The following is a 17,444-nucleotide window of genomic DNA, read 5'->3' as shown; positions in this document are numbered from 1 at the left end:
AAATGAAATGGAAGGTGGTAATGATGTAGGGGGAAATGAAGGATTTCAGAAGCAACATAAGCTAAAAATGATATAATGTTTGATGGATTAATACCCCACCAGGATTGATTTTTTTTTTTTTTGTTAAAAGAATGGAAAGAATCATGATTAACTTGGAAAGAATTGAAAGAGTCAGGATTAACTTGTTTTTTTTATTATTATCTGTCATTCAAATATTATGTATTATGTTTTTTTTTAAGGTATATATATGATTTTTTTTAATATAAGTTTTTGATTTGTCTTAGTATGAATGTAACCACACATTTGACATTTATATATCCAATCACAAAATAGATTTAGTTTCTATTCAAGCTAATAAATAAACCTATCTAATAAAAACTGAGATATGTCATCAGCATGCCAATGCTAAAGAAACTACATAAAGATCTCCAAATCAAAGGAAAACTCACTATTTCACCTACTAGACAAACAATAAAAGTTAGTGTTATATATAGAATACCAGTGACCCATGGGTGTGGACATGTAAGTGTGAGTCTCAGCCTTTAAGCTTTAGGCTTTAATGTCTATGTTTTATGCTTACATGCCTACATTGTAGGATTGTATTGTGTGAGCCCTTTAAGATTTAGGCTTCAATGTTCATGCATTAGGCTTAAGTTTGTACAATGTAAGATTGCATGGTGTGAGTGAGCCAAGAGACTAGTTTTTTCTCGTAAGTCTAAAGATGCACTATGAGTGAGTCTATTTATCTTCACTTCTCAAAACTATTGGGGCACTATAAATTTATCTTAAAGTCTCAACTTAAAGTCTTAATATTATGGGTGTGGCATGGTGCTATACTTATCTTAGGTGAGTCATTAACTTCCTTTGTTTTCTGTAATTTTATTTGAAATGACATTTTATTTGAAATTGGTATATATTCCCCAAAGGTTAGCTCAAGTGGTCTAGAGCCCAACGTGAAGTTCTTTGATTTGTTGCTAGTTGTTGGTTTGACTCTCTTGGATTCTCTTGGGGAAATGCCCATAAGTACTCTAAGGGTTTTTGGTGTTTTCATTCATTCATATATATATAAGTCATTAATCAAAATGAAGGTTTGAGAAATTAAGTGACCATTCTCAAATGTAGATTTTAAAATGGTTAGTGTTTGATAGTTAAATAATGAAAATACCAGTAAATACTTAAAAACTCCAAACTTCAAGATTAATCATGAAGGGCTCAAAGGATCGATATACATTTGAGGGAAAAAAATGCATACATATAAAATCTGCATTTGATTCAAATCCATATACATAAAAATAAAAATCTAGAGCTCATGCATAATAAGCTTGTTCCTATCCAATATCCAATCTACAGTGTATGTAATGATTATAGATAAGGTTGAATTGTGAGGAAGCATGTACTAGTTTGAATGACTAAAGATTGACATAGCCAACCGCAATATCCAATCTATAGTGTATATAAAGACTATAGATAAGGTTGAATTGTGAGGAAGCTTGGACTAGTTTGAACGACTAAAGATTGGCATAGCCAACCCCTCGGTATAAAGGGTTGATTTTATATAAGAATTTTGATGCCTTTAACATGGCACCATGTTCATTTCTCTTATGGAGTTGTGAGATGGACTAAAGATCAACATAGCCAACCCTAATATCCAATCTACAGTGTATGTAATGACTATAGATAAGGTTGAATTGTGAGGAAGCTTGGACAAGTTTGAACAACTAAAGATTGGCATAGCCAACCCTTTGGTATAAAGAGTTGATTTTATATAAGAATTTTGATGCCTTTGACATGGCACCATCTTATTGCTCTTGTGGAGTTGTGAAATGGTCTGTAAAGAAAATTAGTTAAAATAAAAAATAATAATAACAAGGGTTATATGCAACATTGTTGCTTAGTACCTCGCTCTTATGCAAAAAGTAATTGATGTAAAAGAAACAAATCTCTTTTTCTAGGTGAATGACTTGTAGATATATGACAATTAAGTGAAAGGGTTGGATGGAAAGCACTAGGAGCCATAAATTTCAATATTATATAATTAACACAATTGTCGAACCAAATTTATATTATGATTATGGAGTTAATGGCATTGTTATATTGTGCAAGTAAAAAACAAAAATAATATAAACAACATGACGGTAGGTATAATAATATAACAAAGCTTAATAAAAGGACTAACAAATTGTAGATAAAGACTAAACGTTCCTATGGAGAAAGAATAATAATATTACGAAATATGGTTATATATAATTCAACGACAGGCGTCTCTAGTTTGACAACCCCCCCTCCCCCCAAGTTGGATGAACCCATGTTGACTTATATTTTTTAAGATTTGGATGACTACAATTGAGTTTAGAGGGAATATGCTTCATCTGAGTCACATATCAACAACTAAGGTGATTGAGAGCATGAAGCATTGGAGCAAAAATTAATTTTGGGCAAATAAAAAATAAATTTGACCCCCACAACAATGTCAGGCGGCAATGTTAGCGCCGTGAAGACACATTGAGAACAAAAACATTAAACATCGACACACGTCAGCTGTGCAAAGACATTAAACATAAACATTAAATAATAAACATTAAACGTTAATATAATGTTGAATTAACATTAAACATTAAATAATAAACATTAAAAATTAATATAATGTTTAATTACCATTAAAAATTAATAGCATTAAACATTAGAAACTTTAAACATTAAAAACTATTAAAAAACATTAAACATTAATAAACATTGAACATTAATAACATTAAAAAACATTAAAATTATTAAACATTAAATTTTAAACAATATTAAACATTAAATATTATTAAAAAATAAACATTAGATGTTTATAAACATAAATGTGAATAAGCAGTAAGAATTAATAGACATTAATGATCGTAAAGCATTAATAGACATTAATAAGCCTTAATAAACTTTAATAAGCAATAATAAACATTAAAAGGCGTTAATAAACATAAAAAAAAACCGGTTAAGAATAAACATTGATAAGCATTAAGTATTTAAACATTAATTATTATTAAACATTAATTAAAATTATGAAACATTAATTAAAATTATGAAACATTAATTAACATTAATTAAACATTAAACATTATTACATTAAACAATGTTAAACATTAATTAAGATTATTAAACATATTTTTCTGTAAGATTAGTAGGACCTTTCATTCATTCATTTTCAAAGCAGGTTACAACCAGAAAAGGCATTCTATGGCCTCAACCTGCACATTGGGAAACCAGGTTGTTGGCCATCGGAACACATTATAAGCCATCCAAAATATGAGGTTCTTAAGTCTGTCAAATTAGCCTTATAGGCCGGAATGTCTAAAAACCAATTCACCCTTAACATGCTAATAAAATCACTACTACTCGACATATACATACTCAAAATGTAACAAAAGGAAATAACTAAAACTATTCATTAGAGGATTCCACAGGAGTTGGGTCCTTTGCATTGGAACCTGATAATTCGAATTAAGGAAGGCATGGAATTTTCTTCTCAATACGAACCAAACATGCATTCTGCTATTGAATTTGGAATTGAACAAGTTGGAATTCTTTCTTAATTTCCTGAAATCTAGGATCAGCTTTGATAGACCCAGTTGCATGCTTGATAGCTCTAGCTAATATGCTCTTCATCATTGAATAAAGATAAATTTTCTGCTTGTACTTGGTGAGATGAACTCGGATATGGCCAGGATCAGGTACCAACAGGTGTCAATCTTCCACTTGGATTTCCTGCTCAGATCGTTAGTTAAGGTTTGCCTCCCAACCTGTTATCATCTGTCTTACCTGCTCAAGAGTACCTATTGTATATGCGTGGGTCGCACCAATGATGCGTTGGGCATCCAATTTCCTTCCAATTCTCCTTGGCGGCCTCAACGAGGATTCTCCTCGTCCTCCCTGAGACTCTCTCTTTCGACTGCATCCGCAACCCCCATTTCCAGACTAGCTTGTGACTAGGATGTTCTTGCCATCTCCATCAACTGTCTATGATTTATACTATAATCGACTACCCAAACCACCGAATGAGCGAATACCCTCGGCTCATCGACTGGGTGATCACTCCAATTATAAACTCCTGGAAGAATTACAAATAACAGTAGCAAGAAACAAGAAACAATAAACCCAAATAAAGTGAAAGCAAAGTAGGACATGTCGGCCATCCTCCATTGGTTCTTTCTTCTCATTACCCACAGTCTTTACTCAAACATCTCATAGAATAAATTAAATCCAGAGAGGTTTTGAAATATGGACGACCTTGACAGACCTGTTTCAAAACAACAGTGACCACGGGAAGCTGGCACTGAAGGACAAGCTCAGAAATATCGAGATGGAGAAGGGCGATAGTATACCAAAGTGCTTGACCAAGTTCACCCAATTTCAGGATGAGCTTGGAACTGTCGGTGTTATAATTGTTGAAGAAGATATGGTGAGCCTAGAACTTCTAGAACTTCCAAAGAGCATGCACAGCTACCAAGACTCAGTTAATGGGAGGGAGAAACTACCATAGTGGGAGAGATTTTGGTCTGACTTGGTAAAAGAAGAGATTCAGCCGAACACAAGAGATGGGACCTCATCCAAAGAAGTGGAAGCGGACTTTGCATTAGCCAACAAAGAAAATAAAGCCAAGGGAAAGAAGTCCCAAGATGAGTAGGGTAGCAAGAATAAGGACTTGTCGAACATCAATATTTTCACTGTCACGAGTTCGAGCATTATGCCACTAAATGCCCACAAAAGAAAGCAAGCAAGAAGAAGCCTACAATAGTAGCAATATGTGAAGCTCTAGCTTCATAATTTGAACTTGATTTCACTCTCATTGCATGCATGGCAAGAGCTGTAATAGGAAGCATGTGGTATATGATGGGGAATAGAGATCTCTTTAGTGACATGGAGGATAAATACCTCAAGAAGAACATAGACTTTGGAGATGATGGGAGGTGTAACGCGACCGATGTCAAAATTGTTACTTTTAAGAGAGAGTCTGGGTCCCCTCTCAAACTCACAGATGTGATGTATCTTCCAGGACTAAATAAGAATCTTGTTTCCATTGTGGTATTAGAAGTCTGTGGTTACAATGTGATTTTTAACAAAGGAAAGGTTTTCCTTAAACACATCACCACAGGACAGGTGAAACAGATCGATGTGTGTGTCAAGAACCTATATGCACTTGAGGAGCAAGGAAAAGGTTAGAGATTTGGTGGTTGAGAGGGAGCATGAACTACCTCTCAACATGCAGCCTCAGAAGAAGCCTCAACAATTTTTGGAGCAACCACAATTGGAGAAGCTTAGAGGAGACCGAGTGCAGACATCCGCTCAAGAAGAGACCCCCAGTAGGAGGAAAGTTCGATCCAAGTGGGTAGAGGGAGCACGTGCATCCATACCTCCAGGTGAGAGGTGGGGCGATGTGAAGCAATAGTCTCGAGAGTGTAGATATTTGGGCAGGGTACATTGAGGTTTTTTTTGTCTCATGGATCATTACCTTGCTACAGGGGCCCATAGTATTCAGGAGCAGGAGGATTAGTGTCAGTCAGATACTGAGAAGTAAAGAGAATTGTTGACAGCAAAGTAGGAGGCTCCATAGCAGGGTCAACAACAACATCGTTTTTTCCTAGTAGACAGTTCTAGAAACAGTTGATTCGGTTTATTTTGTTTGGATGTTTTTTTTGTTGCAGATGTTGCATTAGCAACAAAAATAGTGACAAGAGTTACATTCAGAACATTCCAAAGGTATTGGATTGGGATAAAGTTGAATTCCTTTCTTGTTTAGAGGGAGTGTTGAAAATAGAAACAAGAAATGTTAAAAATAATATCAAGAAAAAAAATGTTAATTTAATTTGTCCTTGAATTAAATTGTAATTATAATTCTCATAACAACATGTAATAGTTAACTAAGTTGATTTGACTTCGTTGGCTCAGTTAATTCGAGTTGGGAGTCTATATAGAGTCATGTAGAATGGTTTCTAAGTTTTAGGGGCCCAGGTTGAGTTATTTTGAGTTGTAATTATTTAATTTAGTTTAACTAAGTTAAATTCAGTTAAAATAGTTCCAACTCGTGGAGGAATTGGTAAGAGATCCAGTAGTGGGGTGTAACCAACACTGCTCAACCAGTAACCTAAAGATTCACTCATAATTAAATCATGCATGTCAAATCAGTGAAAGACCTAGTTGAGATTGAATTTCAGGGATAATGTATTATCAGTTGTAAAATCATCTAAATTAAACAAATGGTGCATGCAATATGAAGAAGGCCTAAGATAAATCATTCCTTAATTAGAAAACATACTAATTATATGCATTCAAATCAGCTTTAAAAGGAGGAATGAGGGCACAAGTTTAATCATTGTTTTGGTGAGCATGAGTTGGTGAGACCAAGCAATAGGAAGCACAAGTTTGTGCTTGGATCTTGTGAGAGAAAGGTGTGCCAAGAGAATCTTGTGCACATGTTGGTAGTGAGATAGATAGAGATAGTGAAAAGGTTTCTCGGGATTGAGCAAAGCATTTTAATATTCTCATATTTTTTTATTAACGCAATATACAGATAGCATGGGTTTTTAGCTATGGCTTTCCTAGAAAACTATTGTGTCATGTGTGATTGAATTCTTTCTCTTTTATGCTTCATGATTTCCATCGATCGTTTATTGTTTCCACTGATGAGTAGAGTAGATTCAAGTCAATTGTTTTAGCATATTACAATCTGAGGTTTGAATCTACAAGGAATTTCTACACTCGGAAAGCACCCAATTCCTTCTATTTAAGCAACAAGGGAATCAAGAGACTAAATTAACTCCTCCCTCACTATCAACAATAAGGGTATATCGAGACTAAACTGCCTGAACCATCAATATCAACAAGGGTATCCCAAGACTAAACCACATCAACCCTCAATATCAACAACAAGGGCATCCATAGACTAAATTGCCTCAACCCTTTATAGCAACAACGGTGTCCCGAGACTAAACCACATATTGTAGCGGTTACAACCACCCTCTAAAATTTTGCCTTCACTTCATTTTGGAGCCTCCCTCCTTAAATATTAGTAGCTTGTCTTACACTTCTCAGGTACTTGCTCTTTCCTTTGAATTGATCTTTCACTTTATAGCTTGTGTCTGCTTACTCACTTTGTTGTCTAACCACAAGCTCACCCTCGTGACTTGGTTACATCGGGGGTCCAACCACACTCAGGATAGTGTTGTGCATGCTTTAGGATGAGATGGACAGGGGTTTCAGAACCATATACCTGGAAGCCATGGAGGCAATAGTCCACTTCAATAAAGACATCACCAAATAGTATGGGGACACAATAGCGCAATACCAAGCTTGGTATTAGTTCGTCCCAAAAGACCACCACAAGGAGGTTACTGAGTTGGTATTTTCCCAAGACCCCAAGTGATTTTGTTTGTCTTGTTAGGCTGAATCAAGCCCTTTTGTCCTGCATGGGTATATGTGGAAATTGTATTATTATAAATATGTTGTAAGTGAAATTCCAAGTGTCACTAGTGGAATGTGAACAGTCACTATGTAATGTGAAGAGTCATGAGGGTAGTCCAAGAGTCAAAGAGGAATGTCAAGGGTCACCCCACCCCTTGCTATATAGAACCTCATAACTCATAGTATAGGCTTTTGGCTAGGAATTGCTTAGAGAATCATTGGAGAGTATTGTGACAAGCCTTGGCTTCTCCACAATGTAGAGCGAGTACATCTCTTTGGAAGAGCAGACGGTGTTGACTGCAATGTTTCACTATTGGGGCTAGTGGCTTTAAACGGAGGAACAAAGTCAAAAATTTAATCATTGTTTTGGTGAGCACGAGTTGGGGGACCAAGCAATAGGAAGCACAAGTTTTTGCTTGGAGCTTGTGAGAGAAAGGTGTTCCAACAGAAGCTTGTGCACATGTTGGTAGTGAGATAAATAGAGATAGTGCAAAGGTTTCTCAGGTCTGAGCAAAGCGTTGTAATATTCTCATATTTTTTTATTAATGCATTATACATATAGCAAGGGTTTTTAGCTATGGATTTCCCAAAAAATTATTGTGTCATGTGTTGAGCCCTGAAACTACATCTCTTCTACACACTTTTCTAGACTTTTTCCCCTCACCAGTGTCTCACAAGCTATCAAAAATCGTTACATATTGATTTTGAGAGTGCATTTAAGTGGTTTTCTAACTATGCTTTTGTGTTTGCTATTTGACTTAAATTTTTCTCATCAGCTGCGGAATGCAGCCACTTTCCGCAGCTGACTTGAGATTCCACAGCTGTTTTTATTGATCTCTAGGTTGCCGGTGTCAACAAGCAAAACAAGGCACGTAGGCAGTTCAGAAATGATCTGGACATGGACCAGGTCCTATTGGTTTAGCCAGATTCATAAAGGAAAGCCTTTGTCAAACGGTGGTCAAACGAGGAGTTCTACGGCAAGCAGGTCTCTGTTTTTCAACACGTGAAGGGTCTGAGACAGTTCCTAGATCCATGGATTCATTTTGACAGCTGTAGACTACCTCCACGACGCAAATCCAACAGCCACCTTTTGGTAGAGTGAATGATCATGGCAACCAACACGCTAAGCTCACAGGTGCTGTCCTTTTACGTGTCTTCTACTGAAAGAGTTCCATAGGAAAAACAGTTATGTAATTTCCCTTATAAATAACGCGTTTGCAAACGCATGTAGCTAGTTTTTTTTGTAATCTTGCTGTTAGTTCATGTACTGTGCCGTGACACTGGTCCTGCTGTTGTAACGAGTGGATCCTTCCTCTATTTTGCAATATAATAAGACTCTGTTTTATATGACTGTGTGAGCGTAATCTCGGACTAACAGCGTGTTAACCAAGGCTGTACAGAGGGCCCCTGCTGGCTAAGGTTTTGTTTCTTTATTTCTGTAAAGTTTTCATATGTTGTTGTCTTATTTCCATTGTAGATATTTCGTAGTTTGCTCACCTATGTATATTTCATATTTCAGTCATGGTGTTAATGTTTCATTCCTATACATGATCTTCCAAGCAGTGTTTATCTGTGCTAACACTGATCAATGTGTTTCAGGATAGGATAGGCTCGGGCATTTTCATATATTTTTTGCAATAAATAGTGACATGAGATTGGTCTCTCTGTTGACTTTGTTTTTCTTGGCTTTCAATTTCAGTTGTGCTTTGATTTCAGTCTTATTCATTTGCTGTTGATAGTTAGTTTAGATATCAAATTCTTCATGTAATTTAACGTTATCTCCAGAGCCATGGCTTAACCCCGAAAAGCTACTTGGCGAGCTATTGGATTATGAGTGAGGTGATTTGATTTTACTTTTATTTCTACAATTAGATATTAGGTTCTTCATGTTATTGACGTTATCTCCAGAGCCATGCCTTAACCCGGAAAAGCTACTTGGTGAGCTATTGGACTATAAGTGAAGTGACTTGATTTTATTTTCATTTTCAAGTTAATTTAGATATCAATTCCTCATGTTATTGACGTTATCTCCAGAGCCATGGCTTAACCCCGAAAAGCTACTTGGCGAGCTATCGGACTATAAGTGAAGTGAATTGGTTTTACTTTTATTAGTTTGTAGTTTTTTATTTGTTTGAGTGCAATAGCTTAACTTTCATTTTTGTATTTAGGTGAGCAGCAGAGATAGTGATTTCATGATCAGTAGTTTATCACTTGTTTGATTTGAATAGTTGCACATTTACATTCTTGTTCAGGTACTAATTTCATCACTAGCATGTTTTGATATCCTCTAAAGTGTTAAAGTTCTGGAAGTCATCATAAAGGACATAATTGCCTTAAAATCTATATCCATACTTTCCTTCTAAAGTATTCTTAAAACTTAGGAACAGGATTTCCATTCGCATTAGGAGACAAACCAAGATAAAACCCCCAAAAACAAAATAAAATTGAAAACAATAAAAGGTAAGAAAGAGGTTGTCTTGCATATATAGTGCGCCACACTTCATCAGTTTACGACTCCCGGATTGATAATTAATGTAAAAATTTAGGACATACTAAACTGACTAAATATTTTGGCGTTGTTGTCGGGGAAGTATAACTAGGTAGCCGATCTCTTAAAAAAAAAAGAGGGGAAAAATTGATAACTTCTTGAAGTATGCTCCCCTCTTGCACCTAGTGTGATCTGGACAATCAGAAAAGAGAGTTATTAGTTCAATAATTTCTTGATTATGCTCTCTTCTTGCACCTAGTGTGACCCGGAAGATCAAAAAGAGAATTATTAGCCCGACTTAAAAATAAATAAATAAATAAATTTTAAAAAATGACATGTATAGAGCAAGAGATTCTAGGGGAAGGTTTATAGCTAGGGCCAAAAGTTCGATTTTCACAACTCTAGCTACTTCAAGGCATAGACAAGATACACCTCCATCATCTCCTACTCATACTCCCAGCCTTAGGATTCCTGGAATTTAAGCGGCAACAGCCGAATTAGGAGATTCTCCCACACTATCTACTAAATCTGATCTAGGAGAAGAACCTTTCTTCACTTATACAGGGGAACATATTGTAATCAAAGAAGTAGAATCACTTGAAGCAGATGGGAAGGGAGAAACTCTCCCTCGTTCACCATTAATAGAAGAACCAGAAGACTCTGAGGAAACTATCATGACAGAGGAAGTAGTAGATGGATTTGGAGGGGGTAGAGGTAGAGGAAGAGGAAATAATGGAGGAGGTAGAGGTAACAATGGGGGAAATAGGGAAGGAGATAACTCATTTAGATTCCCCATAGCAAATGAGGAAACTCATACAACAATGAAAAACATTTCACCATCTATCCTCCCAAACTTTTATGGGTTGCGAAGTGAGGATCCTTAAACATTTCTAATTGAGTTTGAAGTCTTGTGCCGAACCTATGACTATATGGAAGACTCTCAAAAAATCAAACTGTTTCCTTCAACATTGAAAGGAGATGCTTTGAAATGGTTTATGGGATTAGTCACTCAATCTATTAGTACTTGTAATGATATGAAACAAACATTTCTGGATAGATACCTGGATTATTGTATGCCCACCAATCATAAGGATGAGGTATTCAAGATGATGCAAAGAGAAGATAAAAACTTGGAGGATTTACTTGAAATATTTCAATACAACTTAAAGAGAGCAAAAATGAGTAATTTAGATGAGGAAACCCCGAAAGCCCTTCTATTGAAATCCATTAGAGATGAATGGATAGATATTTTAAACATGATGGGGAAGGGAGATATTTCTCAACTTCCACTTCGTGACATAGCAGAACTATGTGTCCATCTCTCAAGGGGAAAATATAAAACTAGAAAAGGGCCGAGAGATCCTTCTCTTATTAGAGAAAACAAATCTGCAACTAGATGAGTAAGTAGGGTAGAGATCGGAAATATGCTTGATGAGTTCAAAACTGATATTCTAGGGAGCCGTAGTGAACAACTAGACACCCTTAAATTACAAAACAAGCAGAAAGCAAAAGCTGATGCCTTGGCAATCTTTTGTCCAAAATGTAGAAAGAAACATGCTCTAAGGGAATGTCCCTTGGATGCAAAAGTTGTAGAAACATGTATGATTTGCTCAGAAAGTCATGAGACCAAGGATTGTCCTTCAATTCCTGGGCTCAAAGCTGTCTTTCAGGAAGATCCAAATTCAGTAGAGTCCCTTTGTTTTGTTTCAAGAAGACCGTGGCAGGGGCAACAAAATCAAGGATTTAACAATCCTATGAACTTTCAGCTCCCGCCAAATTGGAATTCTTGGCAACAACCTTGGCCCCAATCTCAAAATCCATACCAATCATGGGCACAAGGGATGCAAAATCCTTATGGGAGATTTGCTCAATTTTATCAATATCCTCCATCTTTTCCAAATCAACAAAATCCACAAATTCCAAATCAAAACCCACAACTTTCATTGTCATTCCCACAACAACAACCTTCTCAACAAAATCCAAATTCTCAACTCTTGCTTCCATTTCAACAAAAGACAAATCAACTACCAGCCCAGCCATTGCCAAATCCCAACAACAAAAATCCTCAGAATGCTTACATGGTAGAAGGACAACAATTTCCTACCTATATGATTGTTCCTCTTAATGATGTTCAACTCAGATCTGGTAGAGTTTTAGAAAAACCTTCTATAGATGTTCAAGAGCAAGGTACCTCTGAGGAGGATTCTCTTAAAGTCAATAAAGGTTTTGAGGAAGCATCTCTTCAAAACCCAATCATTCAAAAAGAAAAAGAAAAAGAGTCAACCCCCACAACTCCTATAGTTGAGCAACCTGCATCTTCATCCACGCCTCCTTTCCCTGAAAGATTACAAATTGACAAAGGGGTGGAAAAAAAAATCTTGTTGCCTGACTATGATTTTCTGGATGAATTAAAGAATATTTGGACCAAGATTCCCTTGCTACAAGCCATTAGAGAGATTCCTATTCTAGCAAAAACAATAAAGGAGTTGAGTCTCAAAAGACCAGGAAGGAAACCAAGTCTATACAAGAAGAATCCACCTGGTAGGAAAAATTGCAGATATCATGATGGGAAAAATTACCATGCAGAAGTATCTGGATCCAGGTAGTCCAATTTTCAAGACACATATAAATGGGATAGAAATTCCAAACACTTTGATTGACTTAGGGGCTGCTATCAACATTATGAGTAGACAGACTATGGAACAGCTTAAATTTCATAATCTTCTTTTTACACCCACCTTACTGCAACTTGCAGATAGATCAATAATCAAACCAGATGGTGTATTAGGAGATATTTCAGTCTCCTTAGATTCTTGGGAATATCCAGTAGATTTCATGACTTTGACTCCCAAGATTAATTTAGGAGGTCATCCACTCATCTTAGGAAGACCTTGGCTAGCCACAGTTGATGCTTTCATTAGTTGTAGATCTGGAGATATGTATATTTATTATGGTAGTTTGACAAACAAATTCAATTTGTATACTCTAGCAAAGGCAATTACAAAAGTAGGAGACAATGAATGGGTCAACGATGAAGATATTATACAACCTGTCTTTACCATCTCTGAAATTAGTGAAGATAGTCAAATTTTGAACACATTAGAAAATTTTGAAACATCTTCAGAATAAGACCACACACAATTTCAGTTAGATTCTGATATTGAATATCTATCATCAAGACAAATGTCTCTTTACTCTATGGAATAGTTTGGTAGCTCTACCATTGAAATTTTTCCAGGAAAAACACTGAATATCAACAAAAATTTGGAAAAATCACAACAGGAAGAGCTAACCAAAATCTTGCAAAAACATTCTACTGCATTTGCATGGGAGTATACTGATATGAAAGGTATTGACCCTAAGACTTGCATCCATCATATCTATATCGAGGAAAACAGTATACCAATCAGACAACCTCAGAGAAGGATGAATCCAAATCTTAGGGAGATAGTGAAAGAAGAGCTCCAAAAAATACTCAATGTAAATTTCATTTACCCAATTTCAGATAGTCGATGGGTTTCTCCTTTGGTTATAGTACCCAAAAAGAATGGTAAATGGAGGGTATGCATTGATTATACTTTGAAGGATCACTTTCCTTTGCCCTTTATCGATCAAGTATTAGATACATTAGCAAGCAAAAAGTATTTTTCATTTCTGGATGGTTTTAGTGGTTATAATCAAATTCAGGTAGCATCTGAAGATCAGGATAAAACCACATTTACCTGTCCATGGGAACTTTTGCTTATCGAGTGCTTCCTTTTGGATTATGTAATGCACCTGCAACATTCCTAAGAGTAGTACTAGGAATTTTTTCTGGTCTAATCCATGATTGTGTAGAGGTATATATGGATGATTTTACAGTTTATGGTGATTCGTTTGAAGAGGCATTAGAAAATTTGGAAAAAGTCCTTGTAAGATGTAAAGAAACAAACCTTTCACTAAGCCATGAAAAATGCTTTATGATGTTTACTGAAGGTATTGTTTTAAGACATCATATTTCAGGGGATGGGATTAAGGTTGATAGATCAAAAGTTGAAGTCATCTCCAAGTTACCTATTCCAAATTGTCAAAAAGATGTTAGAAGTTTTCTGGGATTTACTGGATACTATAGAAGATTTATAGAAAAATTCACCAAAATAGCATCTCCACTCTTCAAACTGCTTACAAAACACTGTGAATTCAAATGGGGTGAAACTTTGAAAACAAGAATATCTGAAGCACCTATCTTTAGAGGACCAAATTGGAAACTTCCTTTCCATATTTCTACAGATGCTTTAGATACAGCTCTAGGGGTTGTATTAGGACAAAAAGATTTAGTTCCTTATGCCATTTACTATACCAATAAAAATTTAACTCCTATTGAGTTGAACTATACTATGACTGAAAAAGAGTTCTTAGCTATTGTTTATGCAATCAATAAGTTCAGACATTATATAACAGGCTATGAAACTTTTATTCATACTAATCATTCTGCAATTAGATATCTAATGAATAAACCCATTACTAATGGCAGAGTTACAAGGTGGCTCCTACTTTTACAGGAATTCAATATTACTGTGTTAGATAGACCAGGGAAGCAAAACACAGTAGATGATTTCTTGTCTAGGATTCAGAATACTAAAGAAGATTCTCCTGTAGAGGACAAGTTTCCTGATGAATATTTATTTGCAGTAACTGTTAAGACTCCTTGGTATGTAGATATAGCTAACTATTTGGTTACAGGGAAACTACCTCCACATTTATTTCCTGGTGAAAGAAGAAAGATTATTCAGGAGAGTTCAAAATATTCATGGATTTCTAACGAATTGTTTAAAACAGGGCTAGATCTTGTGATCAGGAGATGTGTTAGGGAAGATGAGATGCCTGATATTCTCAAAGCATGTCATGATGAACCATGCGGCGGACACTTTGCTAACAAAAGGACAGCCTAAAAAATTCTCTCTTTAGGATATTATTGGCCATCCCTCTTCAAAGATGCAAAACAATATGTCAGAAGATGTGACAGCTACCAAAGAGTAGGGAAACCTACCCCCTCAAATTAAATTCCATTACAACCACAGGTACTCATCGAACCCTTTGAAAAATGGGCTTTAGACTTCATTGGACCTATTAACCCACCATCTAAAGAAATAAAGTATATATTGGTATGTACTGATTATGTCACTAAATGCGTAGAAACCAAAGCATTATTTTCTGCTACTGAGCCTTCAATTGTTAGTTTTATTTATGAGGATATTTTTACTTGCTTTGGTGTTCCAAGAGAAATTATGACAGATTAGGGAGGTCAATTCACATCCAAACTGGTGGAGAAGCTGATGGAAGAGTACAAGGTCAAGCACAGAAAATCTACTCCTTACCACCCACAAGCAAATAGTCAAGTGGAGTCTACAAACAAAGTTATTGAAGGCATCATTACCAAGACTGTTCATCTACACAGAAGAGATTGGAAAGGCTTCCTGAAACCTTATGGGCCTACAAAACTACATGGAGGAATACAACAGGACATTCTCCCTATGAACTTGTTTATGGGAAAGAAGTTCTGCTCCCCATTGAGTTCCAAGTTAGAACCTTCAAGATGGCAGTTCAATTGGGAATGGATCTATCAGAAGCCCAAAAGCATAGAATGGAGCAGTTGAATGAGCTAGATGAGATCAGATAAGAAGAAATCCTAAGAACTGATCTAGTTCAATATCAAAGAGCTAAGTGGCATGACAAATACATCAAGGAGAAAAAGTTTCAAGAAGGAGATTGGGCATTGCTATTTGATTCCAAGTTCAAAGGTAAATTTCAGACTCATTGGCTTGGGCCATATGAGATTGACAAAGTCTTTAGCAATGGAGCGGTAAGAATCAAAACCATTGATGAACACCAAACCCCTCTTATTGTGAATGGCCAAAAATTAAAGATCTATCATAAGCCACTTTCAAAGGAGGAATTTGCCAAAATATTTCAAGATAATTCTGCAATAAGGCTGGTGAAGAAGAATTCTTCTTCTCCACCGGCCTAGTCTTTGTTCTTTTCTATTTAAAAAAATAATAATAATAATAATAATAATAATAATTTGTATAAGCCTGAAAACCAATCACTGATTGGCAGTATTATACAGAAAATACAGGGAGAAAACCAGAAACTTCTAACGCCCTATATTTTCCAAAAAAAAAATCATTTTATTCATAGTTTCATGACATTTCACTTTATTTCGCTTCACGTCATTTCATTTCATCATCTCATTCCGCCAATAAAATCCCTTTTATGACCAGTGTTCATATATCATTCACTCAGTCATCATTCATTTCCATCCATCTCCATTCAGTCATATGTTCACTGTGTCAGTTTCCGCAGTTGAATTCAGTTTCCACAGCTAAAAACTGATTCCGCAGCTAGTTGTTGTTTCTGTAGCCAACACTCTGTTATTCAGCACTGACAGTCAGATGTTGGCCAAATAATGATGAGAACCAAATGCAGGTATGACAAAGGAAAATATGTTGAATATATAAAGCACCTAAAATACCAACAGAAAGAAGCCAATCAAAGGTGAGTGGGCGGAAGTGGTAAGATTCCAAGGTAAGAAAAATTCATTTCAAATAGCATTTTAAAGCACATTCTATATAGTCATGAAACCACCGGCTCCATTATGTGTAATGATTAGCATTGATAGCTTCCATAACCGCTCCATGGCCTTTACATGATTCCACCATGAACTTTGCATTAATTTTTAACGGCCTCATGATCCGCCTCCGAATTTAACTCATGTTTATTTGTACGTTGGCATTCCACCTGCTGAACCGGGTAATTATGAGGACGTAGTCTATTTCATCACCGCTCTGTCCCGCCGCACAAATCCACAGTCATTTCGAGAACATGCTCACGCCTATTCCACAGCCTTCTAGTTCAAAATCTGGACTCACTCTATTTCCATACTATCCCATTGAAGTTGCGTTTGTTATTTCTGGCCTATTTACATTTTTGTGAACTCATTCTTATTACCTTTTCTCTGCTCTTTCGTTTACAACTACTGGTTTTTCTCCACAAACATTCTCCATTCCCTGCTAACACAACCGTTTCACCTCCGTCAATCCATTACTCACAGTCCATCAGTCCATCACTCACAGACGTATTTTAAGGCAGGAGAAAGGAATGGGTCTTTTGCTAAGAGCAGAACCGGACGGGCCTAAATTCATGGAGGGGTATTCACAATTGAAAAGCATATTAAGGAAGGCACGGTGGCTACAGTTCATCCAGAAATTTAGAGGTTACAATAAAGAAGTTACGAAGACATTTGCAAGGTCTTTTAATGGCGTGGAAGTTGAGGTTGGAGATCTTAAATTTTCAGTCATAGAGGCATCTATCGCAGCAGCAACGGAACTCCCACAGGAGGGGGAACGGTGGTTCAAAAACAAAAACTTTGATGAGAGGGTCTGGAGGATTATCCTACGCAATCCAAGTATGGATATAACCATTTTCAAACATGGAATCCCTGTCTCTGCTCTAGAGGAAAAGTGGGCTAGTTTATTATTGA

The sequence above is a fragment of the Pinus tabuliformis genome, chromosome Q, assembly GCF_031772625.1.
Source record: "Pinus tabuliformis cultivar Carrire ecotype Pingquan chromosome Q, CPIR1, whole genome shotgun sequence".
Classification (NCBI taxonomy): domain Eukaryota; kingdom Viridiplantae; phylum Streptophyta; class Pinopsida; order Pinales; family Pinaceae; genus Pinus; species Pinus tabuliformis.
The sequence above is the reverse complement of the archived record's forward strand: the minus strand, read 5'-3'. Positions refer to the sequence as shown.